This window comes from Bos mutus, chromosome 15 (assembly GCF_027580195.1).
Source record: "Bos mutus isolate GX-2022 chromosome 15, NWIPB_WYAK_1.1, whole genome shotgun sequence".
Classification (NCBI taxonomy): domain Eukaryota; kingdom Metazoa; phylum Chordata; class Mammalia; order Artiodactyla; family Bovidae; genus Bos; species Bos mutus.
In genome coordinates, this window is record NC_091631.1 from 52,107,851 (window position 1) to 52,132,100 (window position 24,250).

Here is a 24,250-nt window from a genome sequence, read left to right on the forward strand (position 1 = left end):
TCCCCATCTATTTGCCATGAAATGACAGGACTGTATACCATGATCTTCATTTTTTAAATGTTGAGTTTTAAGCCAACTTTTTCAGTCTTGTCTTTCACCTTCCTCTAGTTGCTCTTCAATTTCTGCCATAAGGGTGGTGTCATCTGAATATCTGAGGTTGTTAAAATTTCTGCTGGCAATCTTGATTCCAGCTTGTGATTCATCCAGCCCAGCATTTTGTACAATGTACTCTGCATAGAAGTTAAATATGCAGGGTGACAGTAGACAGCCTTGATGTACTCCTTTTCCAGTTTTGAACCAGTCCTTTGTTGCATGTCCATTTCTAACTGTTGCTTCTTGTCCTTCATACAGGTTCTCAGGAGGCAGATAAGGTGGTCTGGTATTCCCATCTCATTAACAATATTCCACAGTTTGCTGTGACCCACACAGTTAAAGGCTTTAGCATAGTCAGTGAAGCAGAAGTAGATGTTTTTTTTAAATTCCCTTGGTTTTTCTATGATCCAGCATATATTAGCAATTTGATCTCTGGTTCCTCTGCCTTTTCTAAATCCAGCTTGTACATCTGAAAGTTCTTGGTTCATTTACTGGTGATGCTTAGCTTGAAGGACTTTGAGCATTACTTTGCTAGCATGTGAAAGGAGTGCAATTGTAAGGTAGTTTGAGCATTCTTTGGCATTGCCTTTCTTTGGGATTGAAGTGAAAACCGACCTTTTCCAGTCCTGTGGCCACTGCTGAGTTTTCCAAATTTGTTGGATAAAGAGTGCAGCATTTTAACAGCATCATCTTTTAGGATTTGAAATAGCTCAGCTGGAATTCCATCACCTCCGCTGGATTTGTTTGTAGTAATGCTTCCTAAGGCCCACTTAAGATATACTCTCTTAATAACTTTCATATGTAATGTATAACAGTGTTAGTTATATTTATCATGTTATACATTACATCCATAGTACTTACTTATCTTGTACTTGGAAGTTTTTAGCTTTTGACTTCCTTCATCCAGTTCCTCCTCTCCCTACCCCTACCTTTGCTAATCACAGGTCTGATGTCTTTTTCTTTGAGTTTGTTTTTGAAGTATTAATATAATTGACCTAAAATACCATGGTAATTCTTGTTACACAGCATAGTGACTCATTATTACTATACATATCAAAATGATCACCATGATCACCGTGTAGGTAAGATCTGTCACCATACAAAAGGTATTACATAATTATTGACAGACAGTATCTCCCACGCTGTACGTTACATACTCTTGACTCATTTATTTTGCAGCAGGAAGCTTGTACCTCTTGATCTCCTTCACCTATTTGTCTTCTTGCTTTACTCCTTTTCCTCTCTGGCAACCACCTATTTGTTCTCTGTATCTATGAGTCTGTTTCTGTTTTGTTATGTTTATTCATTTGTTTTAGGTTTTAGATTCCATTTATAAGTGAAATCATATAGTACTTGTCTTTCTCTGTCTTATTTCACTTGGCATAATACCTTCTGGTCTGTCCATGTTGTAAACAGCAGTATTTCATCCTTTCCTTTAGCTGAATAATAATATTCCTATGTATATATATACACTGTGTCTTTTTCCATTCATCTGTTGATGGGCACTTAGGTTGCTTCTGTATCTTGGCTATTGTAAATAATGCTGCAGTGAACATAAAGGTGCCTATATCTTTTCTAACTAGTGGTTTTGTTTTCTTTGGATAAATAAGTACCCAGAAGTGGAATTGCTGGATCATATGGTAGAGTTCTCTTAATTTTTTTGAGAAATCTCCATACTATTTTTCATAGTGACTGTATCATTTGTGTCCCCATAAACAGTTAATGAGGGTTCCCTTTTCTTCCCATCCCCATCAGCACTTGTTATTAATATTTTTTGTCTTTTTGTTGTGCCATTTTGACAGGTGTGAAGTGAAATCTCATTGAGATTTTGTTTTTCATTTCCGTGATGATAAGTGACATTGAGCATCTTTTCATGTACCTGTTGGCTTTCTGTATGTCTTTTTTGGAAAAATTTCTATTCAGATCCTCTGCCCATTTTTAGATTGGGTTGTTTGTTTTCTTTCTGTTGCATTGTATGAGTTTTTGTATATTTTGGATATTAACCCCTTATCAAGTATATCGTTTGCCTGAAAAGACATATTCAAAAAATATTTCTAGGACTGATGTCAGAGTATGTACTGCCTGTGTTTTCTTTGGATTTTTTGTCTTTTACATTGCAGTGTAGTTCATTTACATGTAGTGTTAGTTTCAGGTGTAGAGCAGAGTGATTTAGTAATATTAGATCAGATCAGTCGCTCAGTCGTGTCCGACTCTTTGCGACCCCATGAATCGCAGCACTCCAGGCCTCCCTGTCCGTCACCAACTCCCGGAGTTCACTCAGACTCACGTCCATCGAGTCAGCGATGCCATCCAACCATCTCATCCTCTGTCGTCCCCTTCTCCTCCTGCCCCCAATCCCTCCCAGCATCAGGGTCTTTTCCAATGAGTCAACTCTTCACACGAGGTGGCCAAAGTACTGGAGTTTCAGCTTTAGCATCATTCCTTCCAAAGAAATCCCAGGGCTGATCTCCTTCAGAATGGACTGGTTGGATCTCCTTGCAGTCCAAGGGACTCTCAAGAATCTTCTCCAACACCACAGTTCAAAAGCATCAATTCTTCGGCGCTCAGCCTTCTTCACAGTCCAACTCTCACATCCATACATGACCACAGGAAAAACCATAGCCTTGACTAGACGAACCTTTGTTAGCAAAGTAATGTCTCTGCTTTTCAATATGCTATCTAGGTTGGTCATAACTTTCCTTCCAAGGAGTAAGCGTCTTTTAATTTCATGGCTGCAGTCACCATCTGTAGTGATTTTGGAGCCCAGAAAAATAAAGTCTGACCCTGTTTCCACTGTTTCCCCATCTATTTCCCATGAAGTGGTGGGACCGGATGCTATGATCTTGGTTTTCTGAATGTTGAGCTTTAAGCCAACTTTTTCACTCTCCACTTTCACTTTCATCAAGAGGCTTTTGAGTTCCTCTTCACTCTCTGCCATAAGGGTGGTGTCATCTGCATATCTGAGGTTATTGATATTTCTCCCGGCAATGTTGATTCCAGTTTTTCAGATTCTTTTCCATTACAGGTTATCACAAACTACTGACTATAGTGCCCTGTGCTGTACAGCATGTCTTTGTTGTTTATTTTCTATATAGTGGTTTTACTACTCATTTTTAAAGTTAATATCTCCCACATCTTGTCATGTCAGTGCATTTTGTCCTAGACACAATCTTTTTAATGGCTGCAGAGTGTTCCATTTTATGGATGTACTATATTTAAGTAGTATCCTATTTGATAGGTTTGGGGTTGTTTCCAGCTTTTTTTTTAAAATATAAATTATATGTCACTTAACCGTTTTTGTACATTTATATTTGTGCACTTGTACTAGTGTTTCTTTTCCATTCCGTTTATTTGCACTATTTATTTTCCAAAAGACTCATATCTCAGATTTAGTTTAGTTTTTAAAAATCAAGAGTTTTATACTAAACTTCCCAAAAGTTGTGTGTTCTTTTCCATTGTGATATATACAATGTTAGAAACTAAGTTCTTCATTTTCTCAGTAGTTGAATAGAATAAGTCACTAGAGGTGGAGTGCCTGAGTCAAAGTATGAGAGCTTAAAATTTTATTAGTGTTGCCAAATTGCCCAAGAAAGGCCAGGCTAATTCACTCAATGGAGAGTATGTATGAAGTGCTTCTTCTATCCTCTTTAAACCCTGGCAACCAGCCATTTTTTAGGGAGTCAGTCTAACAGGTAAGAAAATGTCATCTTAGTTTGTAAGAGTTATTTATTATTACTAAATTTGACTATCATTTGTCTATTTGCTCTTCATATTTTTTCTTGGAATTATTTTTATCCTTTGGTTAGTTTTCTGTTGGGCTTTTGGCTTTTTCTTGTTAATGTGCATAGCTGGGCTTCCCTGGTGGTCCAGTGGCTAAGACTCTGAGCTCTCCAGGTAGGGAGTTCTCCCAGGTTTCATCCCTGGTCAGGGAACCAGATCCCATGCGCTGCAGCTAAGACCTGCAGCAGCCAAATAAATAAATAAAAATAAATATTTAAAGAAAATGTGCATAACTTTTTGAATATTAGGGAAATTAGTTACCTATAAGACCCTGATGCTGGGAAAGATTGAAGGCAGGAGGAGAAGGGGACGATATCACTGACTCAGTGGACAAGAGTTTGAGCAAGCTCTGGGATTTGGTGATGGACAGGGAAGCCTGGCATGATGCAGTCCATGGGGTCAAAAAGAGTTGGACACGACTGAGTGACTGAACTGATACTGATGTTTCTGTGTTTGTCTTGACAGTGTGTACGTGTGTGTTTTTTTTTTTTTTTACTGTAAAATATAAATATTTTCATGTTTACATTTTACAGTACATTAGATTTTTATGTTTTATACTTTCTGGCTTCTCATTTTCTTTCTCATCCTAATCTTGTGAAAATATTTACCCATGTTTTCTTCAACTACTTTTATGGTTTTGTTTTTAAATTTAGATCTTTGCTTCATCTGGAATGCATTTTGGTTTAAACCAAGTGAAAAGGGAATCAGTTGTGGAATTTATTGGAGTTGTGATTTTACATTCGTTTTTGTTGTTATTATTGACTTTCTTCTTTCCCTTGACTGGGAGCTCCTTGAGGGTGATGGGGTGTGCAGTTTTTTCCCTTGTTCTTATTTTCAGTATCCAGCACCATGCTTGCCAGTGATAGGCCCTCCACTTATTGAATGAGTGAATCTATCTTTTTCTCCCCCACATGTCTAGTTTGAGGGTGGCAGAGGATGAGATTGTTAGATAGCATCACTCGGTGATAAGCTGTGTGATAATAAGCCTATCCATGGGCTTCAGTAGGGTTAAAGTAGCAAAATACTCAAATAGGTTCGTTTGGGGCCCTTAGTCTCCACCCTAGAATAAAAGGGGTTTTGTGTGGCAGGACTAGCTGATTTGTGTGATTCTTCCTTTTGTAAGTTTTCTGTTGGTGGAAAGTGGGCTTGCTTTTCTTTTAGTCCACTCAGTGGACATGAATTGGAGCAAACTCCAGGAGATAGTGGAGGACAGGGAAGCCTGGTGTACTGCAGTCCATGGGGCTGTAGAGTCCGGCACGACTTCCCGACTGAACAAGTAGTTTGTTGTCCCAATAAAATTTATTAAATAATCTATCTTTTCCCTTTTGATTTAAAAAGCTACTTTGTCTACAAAATCTCCAGATACTTCAGTTTGATTGTGCTCTCTTTACTTTCTTTGATACTGTATAACTTTAATTATTATAGCTTTATAGTACTTAAAGTACATTTGGAAGGCCAGTGTTGAACATTCTTAAATATAATACCAGTTTGGGAAGCCTTGTAATCTCCTTTAGTAAAAGTCCTTGCTATCCTGTAAAGAACATTCATTTAACTTATTAAACATTTAATGCATTCTAAGAGCCTGCAAAGTAGAGATGATTTGGGAGTATTACTTGCTAAAGAGCTTTTCCTAGGATATGACATACTTATTATGTCTAGTTCTGACTTGACATTAAATGTCATAAAAAAAAACCCTCTCATTTTATAGTCCTGGATATCTCTAGAAAAGCATAGCATTTTCCTCACAGTCTTTTAATGCAGAAAACACAGAGAGATGGTAGGTGGTAGAAAAGGCATCAAGAAATCATGCTGGCACCCAGCTGAAGTCCAAGCAGATAGTGAGAAAGATACTACCTAAAAGTGCTGTAATGGAATTCAATTTAGTTACCTTGATTTCTCACCTGCACTTGACTTGTTTGCCTCCTGTATCATGCAATAGTAGATCGATTCAAAGGATATGACTTGGGTGAAGTCCAGGTAACATGGCTGAATAACCTCATCTCTGGTAACATTAAAAATTCTTATAGTCTGATATTAGCATTGGGATTTTCTGTCATGTCTGTCTCATGCAGGAACCAACTTTAGGATCTTGTGAGTATTAAAGAAATGTAAAGCAGAGAAACTTCAAGTCTGGTGAATGGAGCTGATCTAGCAGGGCATACTTATTGTGTGGAACAGTATTCTAGAGTGCTTCAATGAAATTCTTGATTTTAAATAACTGCTTATTTGTAAGTATATTTTCAGATGATTTGGAGAAGGCAATGGCACCCCACTCCAGTACCTCTTACCTGGAGAATCCCAGGGACGGGGGAGCCTGGTGGGCTGCAGTCTATGGGATCGCACAGAGTCGGACATGACTAAAATGACAGCAGTAGCAGATGATTACTCATTTTTTTTTTTTTAAACTGTTTTGTCCAGTTCTCTCAGACTTTTTCTTAATAAGCCTATCCATGGACTTCAGTAGGGTTAAAGTAGCAAAATACTCAAATAGGTTCGTTTGGGGCCCTTAGTCTCCACCCTAGAATAAAAGAGGTTTTGTGTGGCAGGACTAGATGATTTGTGTGATTCTTCCTTTTGTAAGTTTTCTGTTGGTGGAAAGTGGGCTTGCTTTTCTTTTAGTCTTATTTCTCATTTTTATCAACGCTGGTCATAACTGAGAGATTTTTAGGCTGTTAACTGTCCCAGCACACCAATAAGCACCTTGTTAGTAGATGTTACTCATCGTGACTAGTTACTCCTGAGATTTAACTGTGCTTGGAAAACGCCTGTCTGTATTTGAGCTTTGCTAGGTGGTTGGCTTTTGTGTTTGACTGAAGATTTGCTCCTGAGAAAGCAAATAGCTGTTGGAAAAAGAAGGGAGAAGGAGCCGGCACATTTCTATATGCTTTCATTGAAGAGATATCCTAATTAGAACGCTTTTGGAGGCTTCACCTTTTTGCACTAAAGTAATCCAGCATTTCATTCTGTATTGCATTGAGGTTTTGGATCTCCATGCCAGAAAGTGAGAATGAGGGTTGAATGTGAAAGGAATATTCAAAGGATGAAGCTCATATTCAGTGATGTGCTCTTCATAATCCAGGTTCAAGAATACCCTGCATGCCGCAGGACAGCGAGAATGGAGGCAGTATCTGCCGCTGTTTTGTTTCAGCTCCTGGGATGTCATTCCTGATTAAAGTCATGTTTAAGGCAGTATTGTTTATAGTTTACATTTGGGAGGTATGTTGCCTCAGTACATTTCATTTATCCTCCTGGAAGAGTTATTTTGCACGATTTGGAAGGAGTGTTTTTCCACCAGATTAGAGGAAATGAACAGAATTCACTCTTCTCTAAGTCAGGGGATGATCTGCAGTAGAGTCGTTTAACCATGGAGACTCAGATGAATGACTTACTTGGATCCTGTGGTGAACCTGGAGTAATTAAGAGGAAGAACTCAGTCTTTGGTTCAGTAAAGTTGGCATTGGAATGATTCCTAACCAGACTTGAAGGTGGAAAATGTTATGGTTCAGAGGGCCCTTCAAAGAGTTTGCAGTAGATCCCTTAAGACAATAAGTTTTATAAATAGCGTTGAGTGTGGAAGTGCATAGTACGTGGGCACACAATAACGTAGTCAGGAAGTTTGACTGGAAGGAATAAATTATCTCTGGTCACTTTAAGGAGTGAGATCATGGAAGGGTATGTAGTTTATTTTAGGTGGTAGTAATTGTGAAGTTGAGGCTGGCCCTGGAAATGAGTTGTCAGATACGCTGTCATCCTCCCTAATGGTCATATTGTTTCTTAGGCTTATAGTTGTATGAAGAGATGGTTTTCCTGTCCCATCCACAGGCTAGGGGTTCAAAAATTTAAGAGCTACAAAAGAGAGAAATACACAGAAAAGTTTTCTTCTTGCACATACGCTGTGGCTATCTGGATCCAGATACAGTCAGTATTATTGGTGTCTTAGATTGCTTGTTGAGTTGCTAAGTTGTGTCTGACTCTTTTGTAGTGCCATGGACTGTAGCTTGCCAGGCTCCTCTGTCCTTGGGATTTCCCATGCAAGATTCTGGAATGGGTTGCCATTTCCTTCTCTAGGGGATCTTCCTGACTGAGGGATCCAACCCACATCTTCTGCATTGCCAGGCAGATTCTTTACCACTGAGCCATCAGGGAAGTGTCTTATCTATATTCTGATATTTTGTGTGTTTACAAGTAAATGTGTGTATCTGTTTACTGTACCCCCTCTTTTAAAAAAAATTGTAGTAAATTATACTTACTGATCTGCATCTTTTTTCACTATTATATCTTCAGGATTATGACCTGTAGCTATATAAGAAGCTTTCTAATTAAAAAAAATGCTATATAGTATTCCTATGAAAGGATGTATCACGTATTTTTTTGGTTAGTCCCCTAATGGATGGCTATTTGAGTTACTTCTTATCCTTTGCTAATATAAATAATGCTAGAGGAGATAAATCTTAGGGTTTTATATTAAAAAAAAATAAATGTTAAGTCATAATAGAGACTTGTAATAGTTATAGTAATATCCTAGATCTGCATAACGTATTCACAAATATCTTATTTGAGCCTTACTTCGATCTTGTGAGATAAACACAGAATTTTACAAAGAAGAACAAATTTGAGTAACAGAGATAAAGTAGAACAATCAAGGTCTTTTGACTCTGATTTGAATTATCTTTCCACTTTTCCCTCCTGTTGTGGGATATAGGGGAATGGTGGGAGAATAAGATGAAGTAGAGAGAGAGGGATGCACCTGTTGTTCTAGAAGTTGGGATCCCATTTGCTGGGAGAGAAGAGCTGGCATTCCGCCTGTGACAGAGATAGAGGTTTTAGGCACTGGCAGAACATGCTGGGTTGACTGCCCTCTTGGAGTGTAGTAGTATAGCAGTCCAAAACGTGGTACTTCTTGAGAAACTGGATACTTCAGAGTGCCCTAGAATAGACTGGGGGACAAAACTGAAATTCGAAATCTGGTAAGAGAATGCATGTAGCCTAAGGCAATGAAACAGAAATAGGCAATAGAGATTTTCTAGAGGCCCCAGAGCCAGGCAGGACATGATAGCATTGCAAGGAGTTGGCTGTGAGGTCAAGCCAGTTTTGACCTCAAGACTGATTTCTGGAAGGGAGCCTTTTTCCTCTAGAGACCAGATGAGATTATAAAAGGGTAGGTAAGTCATCTCACAAGTGGACTAGAGAGAATGAGGCTGAAAAGGCTTTCATTATAGAGTTAATACTATTTGGAAACCTGAGTATAGGCGTGTTCACCAGCCTTCCGTCATAATTACCATAAGCTAAGTGCCTATTGTGTTCTGGATACTACACGTAATTTCATGCTTAACCTCTCAACAGTTTTGCAAAGAGGCTGTTGTTATACCTAGTTTCCATAAAGGAAACTGAGGTTCAGTTGTGTAACTTGTTCAAGGTCACATATCTTTTAAGCGGTAGAGCTGAGATTTATAAGTAGGTCAGTATGACTCCAAGGCTCTTGTTCTTTCCATTATACCAGGTGTTAGGCACCCAAATTGAAAAGTGAAATTAAAAATAACCAGAATTCTATCACTGTCATTGTAACAGTGTTAATGTATAACCAGACAGCTTGCCTGTTTTGCATGATTCAGGCTGGAGGAGTAGAAGGAATGCTAAGGAAAATGACTGGCGTTGTTAACAGCTGCCAGACTCACTCTAAATATGCTTATAATGTAAATGAAAGTAGTGCACTTACCATGCGTATGTAGCTTTATCATGTAATCGCCACCGTCCCCTTCCCTCATTAGACTTCAGTTTCTGAAGTCCTTCTACAGAGATTATACAGCTGCCACTGAAGACCATCCTGGAGAAGGAAATGGCAACCCCCTCCAGTATTCTTGCCTGGTGAATTCCACAGACAGAGGAACTTGGCAGGCTACAGTCCATGGGGTCACAGAGTTGGGCATGACTGAGCGACTAACACACACACACACACACACACACACACACATGCTGAAGACCATAGCTGGTGGTAGGTAGCCAGGACCTGGAATTTTTGTCGGGGAGGAATATCTGGGGGATCTATTATATACACAGAGTGTATGCCATAATCATGAATTCTTCTCCAATTGTGAAGTTTGAGGAGGTAAGAATTTCCTTCACTTAACAAAGTTTGGCTTATAGGCTGAAGACTCTACTAGATTTTATTACTCTTAATTCTTTAGCATTATCGTGCAAAATATTGGAGAAGAGTTATTGGATGATACTTTTGATGTACTTCCAAGGACCACTGAAGGGGATGTTAGTATGTGGGGTTGACATTATGGTGAAGCAGCACTTGGAAGCTGTGATTCAGCATTAGTCACTGGCTTTTGTGCTGGGTTGCCCTCAGCCGTCTCTTGCTTTAATTGTGGTGTGTCTCCGACATTTGATTACACAACTACCAAAGAGGCTGACCTTAGTGATAACCCAGTCACATTTCCAGATAGTAAAAATACTCAGGAAAAAAATTACTCATCTGTACCAGCTAGTGGTATTAGTTCTTCTCTGGGGAAATATTAACATGGTTTCTAGGTTATGCCCAATAATATGACAAAGATGAATGACCATTTAAGGAAAAAGGGCTATTTACGCTTTTTATTAGTGTTCTTGAAAAGTGGAGACATAACAGAATGTGCTTTCTGGACATACTCATTTTGGTATTTAATATGAGATCAGTTTTATATCTCTTTCATTGACTTTTTAAAATTTAAGTTTATTTTTTAACACCAAAAACATTCTGTGTTGGGGTGTAGCTGATTAACAATGCTGTGATAGTTTCCGGTGAACAGGGAAGGGACTCAGCCACACGTATGCCTGCATCCATTCTCCCCCAAACCCCCTCCCATCCAGGCTGCCACATAACACTGAGCACAGTTCCCTGTGCTACACAATAGGTTTTTGTTGGTTATCCATTTTAGATATAGCAGTGTGTACATGGCCTTCCCAAAGTCCTTAACCAGCAACCATAGTTTGTTTTCTAAGTTTGTGAGTCTCTTTCTGTTTTGTAAGTTCATTTGTATCATTTCTTTTTAGATTCCACATATAAGGGATGCCATATGATATTTCTCCTTCTTTGTCTGACTTACTTGACTCAGTTTGACAGTCTCTACATCCATCCATGTTGCTGCAAATGGCCTTATTTCATTCTTTTTAATGGCTGAGTAATATTCTAGTGTGTGTATGTCTGTGTGTGTGTACACACATCACATCTTCCTTATCCATTCCTCTGTGGATGGACATTTAGGTTGTTTCCATGTCTTGGCTATTATAAACAGTGCAGCAGTGAACATTGGTGTGCATGTATCTTTTTGGTCTTTGACTTTTAAAATCGTGAATGGGTAGGGTTCATTTTACCTATTTTTACCTAATTTCTTACCATTCTGTGTTTCCTTATTGCCTCATGAAATTGCCATGTTTAATCTTATTTAAAAAATAATCTCTTATCTGGAATGCCTATTCTTTTCTTCTTCTCCTTTTCTTTTCCATTTTTCCTTGTCCTATTCATCCACAGATATTTAAACGTTCCAGGCTGTGTGCCGGGCTTACGGTCTGTACCCTCATGACTTTACAGTGTATCCTAGTGTTGCTGATCCTGCTATGCCCTGCCTTCAAGGTTCAGCTCTTCTGACCTTCACATCATTTTCTTTGACTTTCTTTAACCTCTGTTGACCCATCCCTTTTATGAGCTCCACTGCTTTAAATCTGCTTTACACAATTTAGTGCTTATAAACATACATTAATCTAGTTTTACCAGAGTGTCAGTTCAGTTCAGTTTGGTCGCGTCTGACTCTTCGCCACCCTATGGACTGCAGCACGCCAGGCCTCCCTGTCCGTCACCAACTCCTGGAGTTTACTCAAACTTAGGTCCATTGAGTCGGTGATGCCATCCAGCCATCTCATCCTCTGTCGTCCCCTTCTCCTCCCACCTTCAATCTTTCCCAGCATCAGGGTCTTTTCAAACGAGTCAGTTCTTCACATTAGGTGGCTAAGGTATTAGAGTTTCAGCTTCAGCATCAGTCCTTCCAGTGAATATTCAGGACTGATCTCGTTTAGGATGGACTGGTCAGATCTCCTTGCAGTCCAAGGGACTCTCAAGAGTCTTCTCCACAAGAATCTTCTTGTGGAGACTCTCACAAGAGTCGTCTTCTTGTGCTTTTGAAACCACGATTCAAAAGCATCGATCTCTGGCGCTCAGCTTTCTTTATAATCCAACTCTCACATCCATACATGAATACTGGAAAAACAATAGCTTTGACTAGACGGACATTTGTTGGCAAAGTAATGTCTCTGCTTTTTAATATGCTGTCTAGGTTGGTCATAACTTTTCTTCCAAGGGGCAAGCGTCTTTTAATTTCATGGCTGCAATCACCATCTGCAGAGATTTTGGAGCCCAAAAAGATAAAGTTTGTCACTGTTTCCCCATCTATTTGCCATGAAGTAATGGGACCGGATGCCGTGATCTTAGTTTTCTGAATGTTGAGCTTTAAGCCACCTTTGTCACTCTCCTCTTTCACTTTCATAAAGAGGCTCTTTAGTTCTTCTTCGCTTTCTGCTATAAGGGTGGTGTCATCTGCATATCTGAGGTTATTGATATTTCTCCCGGCAATCTTGATTCCAGCTTGTGCTTCATCCAGCCCCGCGTTTCTCATCATGTACTCCGCATATAAGTTAAACAATCAGGGTGACAATATACAGCCTTGACATACTCCTTTCCCTATTTGGAACCAGTCTGTTGTTCCATGTCCAGTTCTAACTGTTGCTTCGTGACCTGTATACAGATTTCTCAAGAGGCCAGTCAGGTGGTCTGGTATTCCCATCTCTTTAAGAATTTTCCAGAGTTTATTGTGATCCACACAAAGGCTTTGACATAGTCAATAAAGCAGTAGATGTTTTTCTGGAACTTTCTTGCTTTTTTGATGATCCAGCGGATTTTGGCAATTTGATTTCTGGTTCCTCTGCCTTTTCTAAATCCAGCTTGAACATCTGGAAGTTCTCTGTTCACGTGCTGGTGAAGCCTGGCTTGGAGAATTTTGAGCATTACTTTACTAGTGTGTGAGATGAGTGCAGTTGTGTGGTAGTTTGAACATTCTTTGGCATTGCCTTTCTTTGGGATTGGAATGAAAACTGACGTTTTCCAGTCCTCTGGCCACTGCTGAGTTTTCCAAATTTGCTGGCATATGGAGTGTAGCACTTTCACAGCATCATCTTTTAGGATTTGAAATAGCTCAACTGGAATTCTGTCACCTCCACTAGCTTTGTGCATAGTGATGCTTCCTAAGGCCCACTTGACTTTGCATTCCAGGATGTCTGGCTCTAGGTGAGTGATCACACCATTGTGGTTATCTGGGTCGTGAAGATCTATTTTGTATAGTTCTTCTGTATATTCTTGCCACTTCTTAATATCTTCTGCTTTTGTTAGGTCATACCATTTCTGTCCTTTATTGTGCCCATCTTTGCATGAAACGTTCCCTTGGTATCTCTAATTTTCTTGACGAGATCTCTAGTCTTTCCCATTCTATTGTTTTCCTCTATTTCTTTGCACTGATCACTGAGGAAGGCTTTCTTATCTCTCCTTGCTATTCTTTGGAACTCTGCATTCAAATGGGTGTATCTTTCCTTTTCTCCTTTGCCTTTAGCTTCTCTTTTCACAGCTATTTGTAAGGCCTCCTCAGACAACCATTTTGCCTTTTTAAATTTCTTTTCTTGGGGATGGTATTCATCCCTGCCTCCTGTACAAACAATGTCACGAACCTCCATCCATAGTTCTCAGGTACTCTGTTTATCAGCTCTGATCCCTTGCATCTGTTTGTCATTTCCACTGTATAATCGTAAGGGATTTGATTTAGGTCGTATCTGAATGGTCTGGTGGTTTTCCCTACTTTCTTCAGTTTAAGTCTGAATTTGGCAATAAGGAGTTCATGATCTGAGCCACAGCCAGCTCCTGGTCTTGTTTTTGCTGACTGTATAGAGCTTCTCCATTGTTGGCTGCAAATAATATAATCAGTCTGATTTCGGTGTGGACCACCTGGTGATATCCATATGTAGAGTCGTCTCTTGTGTTGTTGGAAGAGGGTGTTTGCTATGACCAGTGTGTTCTCTTGGCAAAACTCTATTATTAATGCCTTTGCCTGCTTCATTCTGTACTCCAAGGCCAAATTTGCCTGTTATTCCAGGTATTTCTTGACTCCCTACTTTTGCAAGTAGGTTTTTTGCAAGTGTTGCAAGTGTAAGTTCCTCAAAGACAGAGACTGCCATGTTGATTTTTGTCCTGCACAATGCTAAGTCCAAGCATGTGGATAATAAAGGGGTTTTGATTCATCAGTCCCTGCTGAATGTCCAAGTTACTAGCTCTTGGAGTTTAGAAGTAGTTAGAAAGATTATGCTTTTTCCCCCTCTTATCTCCCAGTTGTTCACCTAACGTTTGCTATCTACTTGTATTAAGCTGTAGTCACAATGAAAGAAAATAACCCCAATGATTCGCTGTCTGCATTTATATTATTTTCTAGTGAAGAGTTTGTTTTTGAGCTGATTATTATATAGCGTCTTCCTTGGTTCCCTTTGTGGCTAGTGAGTGATGAATTTCACGGCTAAGGAAGAGAGCCAACCCAGTGTTGACCTGTCTGCATTGTGCCTATAATTTTCTGGGTTTAAATGCCCTACGTACTGTGCCTTAGTTCACGAAGTAACTTAATAGTCATTTTAAGTAAGTTACTTAATTTAATAGTAGCTTAACTTAAAATGGGAAGCTGACAATGTAAGAACTTAAAATTGAGCTCCTGAGATAGTCATAGAACGGAAAAGTAATCATTTAATGGGGCTTGCATTATTTACATTTATAAGACAGTGGAGTTCAAAACTTTTTCGATGGCAGAAACAAACACAATAATTATAAAGCAATTGTCCTTCAATTAAAAATAAATAAAATGTTTAAAAAAATTCCATGGAGTAGTAAATGAAATGTGGCAGCTTACCTGTGGAGGAAGGAGGCTGTGCCATTGGACTAAATGTTTTTCTGACTGTGCTGAAAGCTCTGAGGTAATGGCAGACTTCAGTATAAGGCCTGAGAAGGGCTGTTTTCTTGATTGAGAAGGAGAGTAGTGGGTCCTGAGAGATGGAAATGCCCTTCTGCATACTCCTAAAAATTAAGAGAGTTTGGCTGTGAAATTGAAGGAAGGCCAAAGAGCAGGAGAGAATAAATAAATTTTTTTCTCCTGAAGTAATCTGAGATCCTGACTTAAACAGACCATTTGATTAAAAAATTGTATGAGAAGTACTTCAAATGAGTTTCAATTGTTTATGTAATGTTTTATTATTTAATATTGGGTACATAGAGGTACATTATGTTATTTTTACAATTTGTGCCCAAAATATTTAACAATTATTATATGACAATAAAGAGATTTGAACATTGACTAGATATTTAATGCTAAGGAATTATTATCTTTTTAGGTAGAATAGTAATGTTATAATTGTGTTCAAAAGAAAAAAGTACTTACCTTTTAGAAATTTATACTCATGTAATGTGGATGACATTATATGGTGTCTGGGATCTGCTGGGGAGAGGAAGGAAAAAGAGGTCAGGAATATAGGTACAAATGGCTATGTGTTTATAGTTTTGTAGCTGTCTGATGGGTACAGGAGAGTCACTATACAGTTTCTTTCTTTCTACTTATGTGTGTATTTGAAAATTCTCATTATAATGACAACTAAAAAAAAAAAAAAGCAAAAGAAATCCACAAAAAAACCAAAAAGCCTAACAACTTAGATATAGAATTGTCAAACCTACACTTCTGGGCTTCCCTCATTGCTCAGTCAGTAAAGAATCTGTCAACAATGCAGGAGACCTGGATTCGATTCCTAGGTTGGGAAGATTCCTTGGAGAAGGAAATGGCAATCCACTCCAGTATTCTTGCCTGAAAAATCCCATGGACAGAGGAGCCTGGTGGGCTACAGTCCATGGGGTCTCAAGAGTCGAACATGACTTAGCGAGTCAACCACCACCACAACCACACTTCTGGCTTCTTCCAGCTTAACTCCAGATGAGTTCAGTTCAGTTCTGTCCCTCAGTCGTGTCCGACTCTTTGAAACCCCATGGACTGCAGCACACTATTCTTCCGTGTCCATCACCAACTCCCACAGCTTGCAGAAACTCATGTCCATTGAGTCAGTGATGCCATCCAACCATCTCATCCTCTGTCATCCCCTCCTCTTCCCGCCTTCAATCTTTTCCAGCATCAGGGTGATGCTTTCCAATGAGTCGGTTCTTTGCATCAGGTGGCCAAAGTATTGCAGCTTCAGCATCAGTCCTTCCAATGACTATTCAGGACTCATTTCCTTTAGGATTGACTGGTTGGATGTTGTAGTCCAATGGACCCTCAAGAGTCTCGCTCAGCTTTCTTTATGGTCCAACTCTCGTGTCCATACATGAGTACTGGAAAAACCGTATAGCTTTGACTAGACGGACCTTTGTTGGCCAGTAATGTTTCTGCGTTTTAATATGCTGTCTAGGTTGGTCATAGTTTTTCTCCCACTGAATAAACGTCTTTTAATTTCATGGCTGCAATCACCATCTGCAGAGATTTTGGAGCCCAGGAAAATAAAGTCTGTCAGTGTTTCCATTGTTTCTCCATTTGCCATGGAGTAATGGGACCGGATGCCATGATCTTAGTTTTTTGAATGTTGACTTTTAAGCCAGCTTTTTCACTCTCCTCTTTCACTTTCATCAAGAGGTTCTTTAGTTCTTCACTTTCTGCCATGTGGGTGGTGTCATCTGCATATCTGAGGTTATTGATATTTCTCCTGTCAGTCTTGATTCCAGCTTGTGCTTTGTCCAGCCCGGCATTTGGCATGATGTATTCTACATTTAAGTTAAATAAGCAGGGTGACAGTATACAGCCTTGATGGGCTCCTTTCCCAATTTGAAACCAGTCCATTGTTCTATGTCTGGTTCTAACTGTTGCTTCTTTTTTTTCTTAAATTTTTAAAATTAAAATTAATTATTTCTTATTGAAGGATAATTGCTTTACAGAATTTTGCCGTTTTCTGTCAGACCTCAACATAAATCAGCCATAGGTATACATATATCCTCCCTTTTGAAATTCCTTCCCATCTCCCTCCCGATCCCACCCCTCTAGGTTGATACAGAGCCCCGCCCGCCCCGCCCCCCAGCCCCATTTGAGTTTCCTGAGACATACAGCAAATTCCTGTTGGCTATCTATTTTACATATGGTAATGTAAGTTTCCTAAAGGAGACCAGTCCTGGGTGTTCATTGGAAGGGCTGATGTTGAGGCTGAAACTTTGGCTACCTCAGGAGAAGAGTTGACTCGTTGGAAAAGACCCTGATGCTGGGAGGGATTGGGGGCAGGAGGAGAAGGGGATGACAGAGGATGAGATGGTTGGGTGGCATCACCGACTCGATGCACATGAGTTTGGGTGAACTCTGGGAGTTGGTGAGGGACAGGGAGGCCTGGCATGCTGCGATTCATGGGGTCGCAAAGAGTCGGACACGACTGAGCAACTGAACTGAACTGAACTGAACTGAATGTAAGTTTCCATGTTACTCTTTACATACCATCTCACCCTCCCCATGTCCAAAAGTCTGCTTCTTGACCTGCATACAGTTTTCTCAGGAGGCAGGTAAGGTGTTCCCATCTCCTTAAGAATTTTCCAGGGTTTGTTGTGATCCAGAGTCAAAGGCTTTGGAGTAGTCAGTGAAGCAGATGTTTTTCTGGAACTTTCTTGCTTTTTCTGTGATCCAATAGATCTTGGCAATTTGATCTCTGGTTCCTCTGCCTTTTCTAAATCCAACTTGAACATCTGGAAGTTCTTGGTTCAAGCACTGTAGAAGCCTCGCTTGGAGAATTTTGAGCATTACTAACTAACTCCAGATAGAGCAAGTGAAACTATAGATTCTTGCTGATGTTGCTGAAATGGAATTTGGTTTAAGATTTTCATCCCCTCGAGTTGGGAAACTGTCTGTAATACAGTATCATTGAGAAGGCAACAAGCTCTACTTTCGTCTTTCCAACAGTGGGGTGACTTACCCCAGGATGGAAGTCATACTGTCCATCTCCAAGTCTCTTCCTTTCTGTAGGTGAAGAAATACTGATTTAAAAAGCAGTACAAGATTAGAGAACAGGAAAATATGGTTTAAAATTAAATGCCACATTTTATAGTTCTGAGCAAGCACTAGAAATTAAGAAAAAGGAGTGAACGTTTTTGTTCACTAAGATGTTAATCTTAGCCTCCTAATTTATCTTCCCCTCAGGGATCATTTCAGTTCAGTTTAGTCGCTCAGTTGTGTCCAACTCTTTGGGACCCCGTGGACTGTAGCCTACCAGGCTCCTCTGTCCATGGGATTTTCCAGGCAATAGTCCTGGAGTGGATTGCCATTTCCTCTCCAGGGGATCTTCCCAACCCAGGGATCGAACCTGGGTCTCCTGCATTGTAGACAGACGCTTTACCGTCTGAGCCACCAGGGAAGGATAAGCAGTTTTTATTAGGGCAGCGACTTTGGGATCACCTTTAAACACAGTAGAAGAGTTGGATTGCTGACAGAAGTAGGGGCACAGTGTGTCCAGGGAGGGAAGATACTACGTTTGGGGAAAGTAAATGAATTTGGATTGATATATGAGATGTTTTAGATAGATGAGATTGGGTCACTTTCATGAAAGACATGACTTTTTAGCTGAGGCAGTTGGGCTTGCTTTTGTAGTCTCTAGGGAGCCATTTTGCGGTGCAGTACCATTTTTGACTCTTAATATACCTAGTTATTAATTTGGTTTGATGATATTTTAGATATTCTTAGCTGCATGCTTTTTGCATGGAGAATATAACTTTCCTGTATAACTTAAATTTGTTTTCACAAAAATTCTTTATTTTTTGCAGTGTCTCAAAAGGGTTATTCAGAGACCATAATTTATTCTGTTTCAAAAAGGGGAGGGACACTGGGGTGCCCAGAGGTTTTGTCAATCAGTTGCTAAGTCTTGTCCGACTCTGCGACCCTATGGACTGCAGCATGCCAGGCTTCCCTGTCTTTCATTATCTCCCAGGGTCAGTAACCTTAATAAAGTGTGACACAGTGGCAGATCTGGGTTCAGATCAGTATCTTGGGTGTTGAACTCCGCTTCTCCCTTCACTTTATATTAAAGGTATTTGTTTTGAGTTGTGTAGTGCTCAATGTTGACTTTAGGCATTTTCTGCATTTTCTTGCCCCACCTTCTTCTTGGGACTATATATTTTTCTTTGCCCTTATTATTTTTTTTTCCTTTTTCTCTTTTTCTTTCTTTATTTTTTCAGCCACATCCCACATCCTGCATGCGGAATCCTGTTTCTCAACCAGGGATCAAACCAGTGCTCCCTGCAATAGAAGTGTGGCGTCCTAACCAGTGGACCTCCAGGGAATTCCCAACCCTTAGGTTTTAAATGTGGTTCTTGGCAGTTTTTTCAGCAGATCAGGACTCAACACTTTGTTTATCCCGTCCTGTCTGTTTGGTGGTAGTTGTTTCGTTACCATTGATAAACCTGCCCGTTGTAATGTTATGCCCCTAACTCACGCTCTGACTGCTATCACTACGTATCTTACTTCCCCAACGCCCTGCGGTTTATACAATGGGATGATAATCCCAGCCTTTTCTGAGATTTTTTTTTTGTGTCAATGATCTGAAAGTATCGAGTGGAAAGTACTATAAACACCTTAGGAAACATGATAATTTTATAGATTTTTTTCTCCCAAATAAAATTTTAATATTCTTAATCAACTTGATTGATGTATAATTTGCATTCAGTAAAATTGAACTGTTTTATATGATTTGCATTTTGACAGACAAACTCATCCAAATAGTGGTCATATAATCAAGATGTAAGAACTTTTCTGTTATTCCCAGAGGTTCCTTCTGTGCCCTTTGCATTCATTCTCACCCCTCTTTACCCCTAGAAATTCGCTGGTTTGCTGTCATCATAGGTTAGCTTTTCCTTTTCTGGACTCTCGTGTAAACAGTCTTAGCCAGGATGTGCTCTTCTTTCATTAGCATCCTGTGTTTAGGATCCTTCATTGTTGCTGCCTTTATCTGTGGTTTGTTGCTTTTTATTGCTGAGTGGTATGTGGGAGCACTGTTGCATTGTAAGGACTGTAAGAGGATTTGCTTATGCATTCATCTGTATCTAACACTTGAATTGTTTGTAGATTTTGGCTATTATGAATAAAGCTGCTATGAACTTGATGTGAAATATTGGGTAGACTTATATTTTATCCTCTTGGGTAAACACCTTGGAGTGGAATGGCTGGATCAGATGGTTGGTAGGTGTGTGCTTAACTTTTTAAGAAACTGCCAAATTGTCTTCCAGAGCGGCTGTACTGTCTTACATTCTGTCTAGCAGTGTATGAGAGTTCTTGTTTCTTCTTATCCTCACCAACACTAGGATGATAAAGTTTTGGCCACTCCCGTTCTAATCATTGTGGAGTGCTATCTTGTGGTTTTAATTTACATTTTCCTAATAACTAATGATATTGACATCTTACTTACTTTCTAGCTGTTTCTCTTCTTTGGTGAAGTGTAGTAATACTTGTTCAGATCTTTTGCCCATTTAAAAAAATTGGGTTGTTTTCTTAGTGTTGAGTTTCGAGCATTCTTTATATATTCTTGAAACAAGTCCTTTATCTGATAAATGCTTCGCAAAGATTGTCTTCCTTTGATTTATCTCTTCATCCTTTTAACAGTGTCTTTTTTTTTAAATTAAAAATTTTTATTGGAGTTTGGTTGATTTGTTGCTCAGTCATGTCTGATTCTTTGCAACACCATGGGCCGGAAGCCAGCCAGGCTCCCCGTCTGTGGAATTCTCCAGACAAGAATACTAGAGTGAGTTGCCGTTTCCTCCTCCAGGGGATTTTCCCAATGCAGGGATTGAACACAGGTCTCCTGCATTGCAGGTGGATTCTTTACCGTCTGAGCCACAAGGGAAGGTTGATTTACAGTGTTAATTTCAGGTGTACAGCAAAGTGAATCAGGTATACAGCAAAGTGAATCAGGTATACATGTATCAACAGTGTCTTTTAGGAGCAAGAGTTTTTATTTTGAGTTCCAGCTTATCCATTTGTTCTCTTATGAATTGTGCTTTTGGTATCATTTCTAAGAAATCTTTGCCTTTAACCCATAACTGAAGCACATGAAAACTGTCTTCCAGCTACTTCTCAGGTACCCAGGTCAGTGGCAATGTCTTGTTTATTAATCATCAGATTTTAATAATATTAAAGAAAATAATTTCTGTGCAGTAATACCCATCCATATCTAACATGGTTTATAGAAAGATCATGTTTTCTAGTGAAGACCAGATTCCCTCCTTAGTGTAAAGATGTCAGGAATCTTAGATTGATACAAGTTAAAAAAAAAAAATTAATCCATCTTAGTTCAAGGGATAAAGTTTACTAAAATCAATTTATGAAGATTTCAAAAGATTTGAAGATATTGAAGAAAGGTGCTAGATTTGTGTGAAAATAGCCCCTTTGTTGATGAAACAGATAATAAATTTTGATAAACTCCTTTACAAACAATAGTTTACCTTATAGCATACTTAAGTTTCCATGCTCTTGAATGAACTTCAGTATAAGCTTTAAAATTTGTTTCTCATGATTTTCAAAAGTTTATAGCTTGTCTGACTTGCTGTAAGTAAAATGGAATATTCATTTCCTCCCATTGCTCCTGCCTTGCAGGAGGATTCTTTTCCATTGAGCCACCAGGGATTGGTAAGAGACAAGTTATTTTCTATGGGATCCATCTAATTTCTCTACAGCACAAGATTTTTAGCAATTAAAAGGCAAATGCACTTATGATCTATTACTAAATTGTGTCCGACTCTTTGTAACCTCATGGACTGTAGCACGCCAGGCTCCTCTGTCCTCCACCATCTCCTGGAGTTTGCTCAAATTTGTGTCCATTGAATCAGTGATGCTATCTAACCATCTCATCCTCTGCTGTCCCCTAAGATCTATTAATTAACTATAAGTAATATTTTGAGTGTTTTAAGAGAACTCAATTTGTAGGGCATTTAGTTATTAATTACTCTGCCTTTTCTAAGTAGAAAGAACTTAAGTTGAAGTTCTGTGCCTTTTCCAAAAAAGGCTGTTGTAGATTTATGAGTAGACAATCAAGATCTGAGTAGCAGCCAGAAATTATAAGTACAAAATCTAAAAAGATAACATGCTCAGTTATATTGTGTGCTTAGTTGCTTGGACATATCCTGCTCTTTGTGACTCCACAAACTGTGCCCTGCCAGACTCTTCTGTCCATGGGATTTTTCAGGCAAGAGTACTGGAGTAGGTTGCCATTTCCTCCTCCAGGGGATCTTCCTGACCCAAGGATCAAATCCATGCCTCCTGTATCTCCAGCATTGCCGTTAGATTCTTTACCCACTGAGCTAAATTGTATTGTTCCTCCTAACCTGTGGCAGTATTTATCATAGAGAAGAAATGTGAATGATGGTTAAACACAAAACTACTGCTGAAGGTAAAATGCCTGGTAGTTGAATTGGAAGAAAATAAATTTCCTCCGCAGTCTCTGTTATCCAGTTTTGAGAGTCAGTAATCTCAGAAAGATTGAAGGCAGGAGGAGAAGGGGAGGACAGAGGATGAGATGGTTGGATGGCATCACTGACTCGATGGACATGAGTTTGAGGAAGCTCTGGGAGTTGGTGATGGACAGGGAAGCCTCGCGTGCTATAGTCCATGGGGTTGCAAAGAGTCAGACACGACTGAGTGACTGAACTGAATCTCAAAAAATAAAGAAAAAGCAGTTAAGAAAGGGAGACCATAAATTTGTATGCTGTTTTTATTTAAAATAAAATGAAAAGATAATTGTCTCTAGAAAATAAATTATCTTTGTAATTGTCTTTAGAAGATAATTACAAAAGATGTAGGGTTATGTAACTTTTAGTGTTTCTCTGATGATAAAGAAGTATGTTATAAATTGGATAAAACAAGCACTCTGTGTTGTTTAAATTTTTTTTCTTGGCAGTTACTGACAAATTACACTCAAGAGCAAGCTTAGGAGCTTGTTTGGGACAGGAGCAAGCCCAAACTTAAAAATACTGAGGAATTTTGACTTTAGTTTTGAGCCTGTTTTCTCTTGACCAGTCCGAATGTTTAATGCTGTACTTTTACAGGCACATTTTCCCCCCCTAGATCTTTCTGATGATATGCCCATTGGTGTATAATAAAGTTATCAGTGTACCTGAAGAGGTTTTTGTTTTGTTTTTCTTGGAGTAGAGTGTGCCTTTCTAGTGTTACTTGACAAGGCTTGTCTTTATCTTCTAAGTGAGGAATCTTAAGAAACTTCACTGAGAACTTAAGAACTTAAAACCTGGGAATGCTCTCCTCCTGATAATTCTTTTTACTCACATCTTTATTGATAAGTCAGGCCAAAGGGATTGTTTACCTTTTGAAAAAGGGAAACCAGGTCCTACAGTTTGTTTTGGTTGCAGATAGCCTGGCAGCTGAATTTAGATTGAGCAGAGGGTGCTGCCGTGCTTAGGGGTTCTGTGTCTGGACGCTGTAGAAACCAAGGTGCTGTGCCAGTTATTATTATACATAAATGGTGAAAGGTAGTGAATCTTTGCTTTGCTTTGTGCAAGGATTCCAACCTCACCAGTTTAAGGTTTCATTGTGGTCATGGTCATATCTTCTGAGACAAAGATGCTGATTATTTTAGCTTCAACTTGTTTGAGCGACAGTATTAGGGAAAGGTGAGGGTGCTGGATTCCAACAACTAGTAGTATATATTTATTAAATTCAGGTCTAATGATGTGAAGAATAGTTAGGCGAACCTACGTGTAATACATTTTGCTAAGTATAGTAGTAAGAAAACCTCTGGGTAGTCATATTAATGTAATTCATGATAGCAGCTACAGACTTCTAAGTGCATTATAGAAAACTAGGAAAACTAATTTCCATTTCATCCAGAGCAGAAGAAGGTAATATTCTAATTTCAGCAAAAGGCAACTTTTAAAAACAAACAAATTTGAACCACTTTGTGTGTTTTTAATATGTAAAAAATTTTTTTTCACCTTTTCTCATATGTTTTACTTCTTAGTCATTTACTTCCAGTAGTTTCTAAATTGGTTGAGGGAATTAAAGTGGTAGCTAAGTTCCCTCTGTACAAGATTTTCCTGCTGTGTGTGCGAACTGCTTTTTCTGGAAAAACCCTTCCACTGGCAGTTCTTGAGGGCATGTACTTTTTCCACACAACGATTTAGGGGCTGAAGCCTGCGTTTAGTCAGAGGTGACAAATGGTTCAAAAAACTTTTTTCCAGTTTAGTGAGAACTGATTCAGAATTGAAACTGAAGTGGATATGGAGTTACTTGCAGTTACTCTTAAACAGTTG

The 24,250-nt window shown here is 39.2% G+C and overlaps 1 protein-coding gene and 1 non-coding gene across 5 annotated transcripts in view; one reads left to right on the forward strand and one right to left on the reverse strand.

Annotated features, from left to right (window-relative positions):
- SIK3 (SIK family kinase 3) overlaps positions 1–24,250 on the forward strand; it is a 263,839-nt gene that overhangs the window by 18,277 nt on the left and 221,312 nt on the right. The gene's annotated exons all lie outside the window — the stretch shown is intronic.
- TRNAC-ACA (transfer RNA cysteine (anticodon ACA)) lies at positions 18,286–18,357 on the reverse strand. Its single transcript has one exon. It is a non-coding gene; the product is annotated as a tRNA-Cys (tRNA).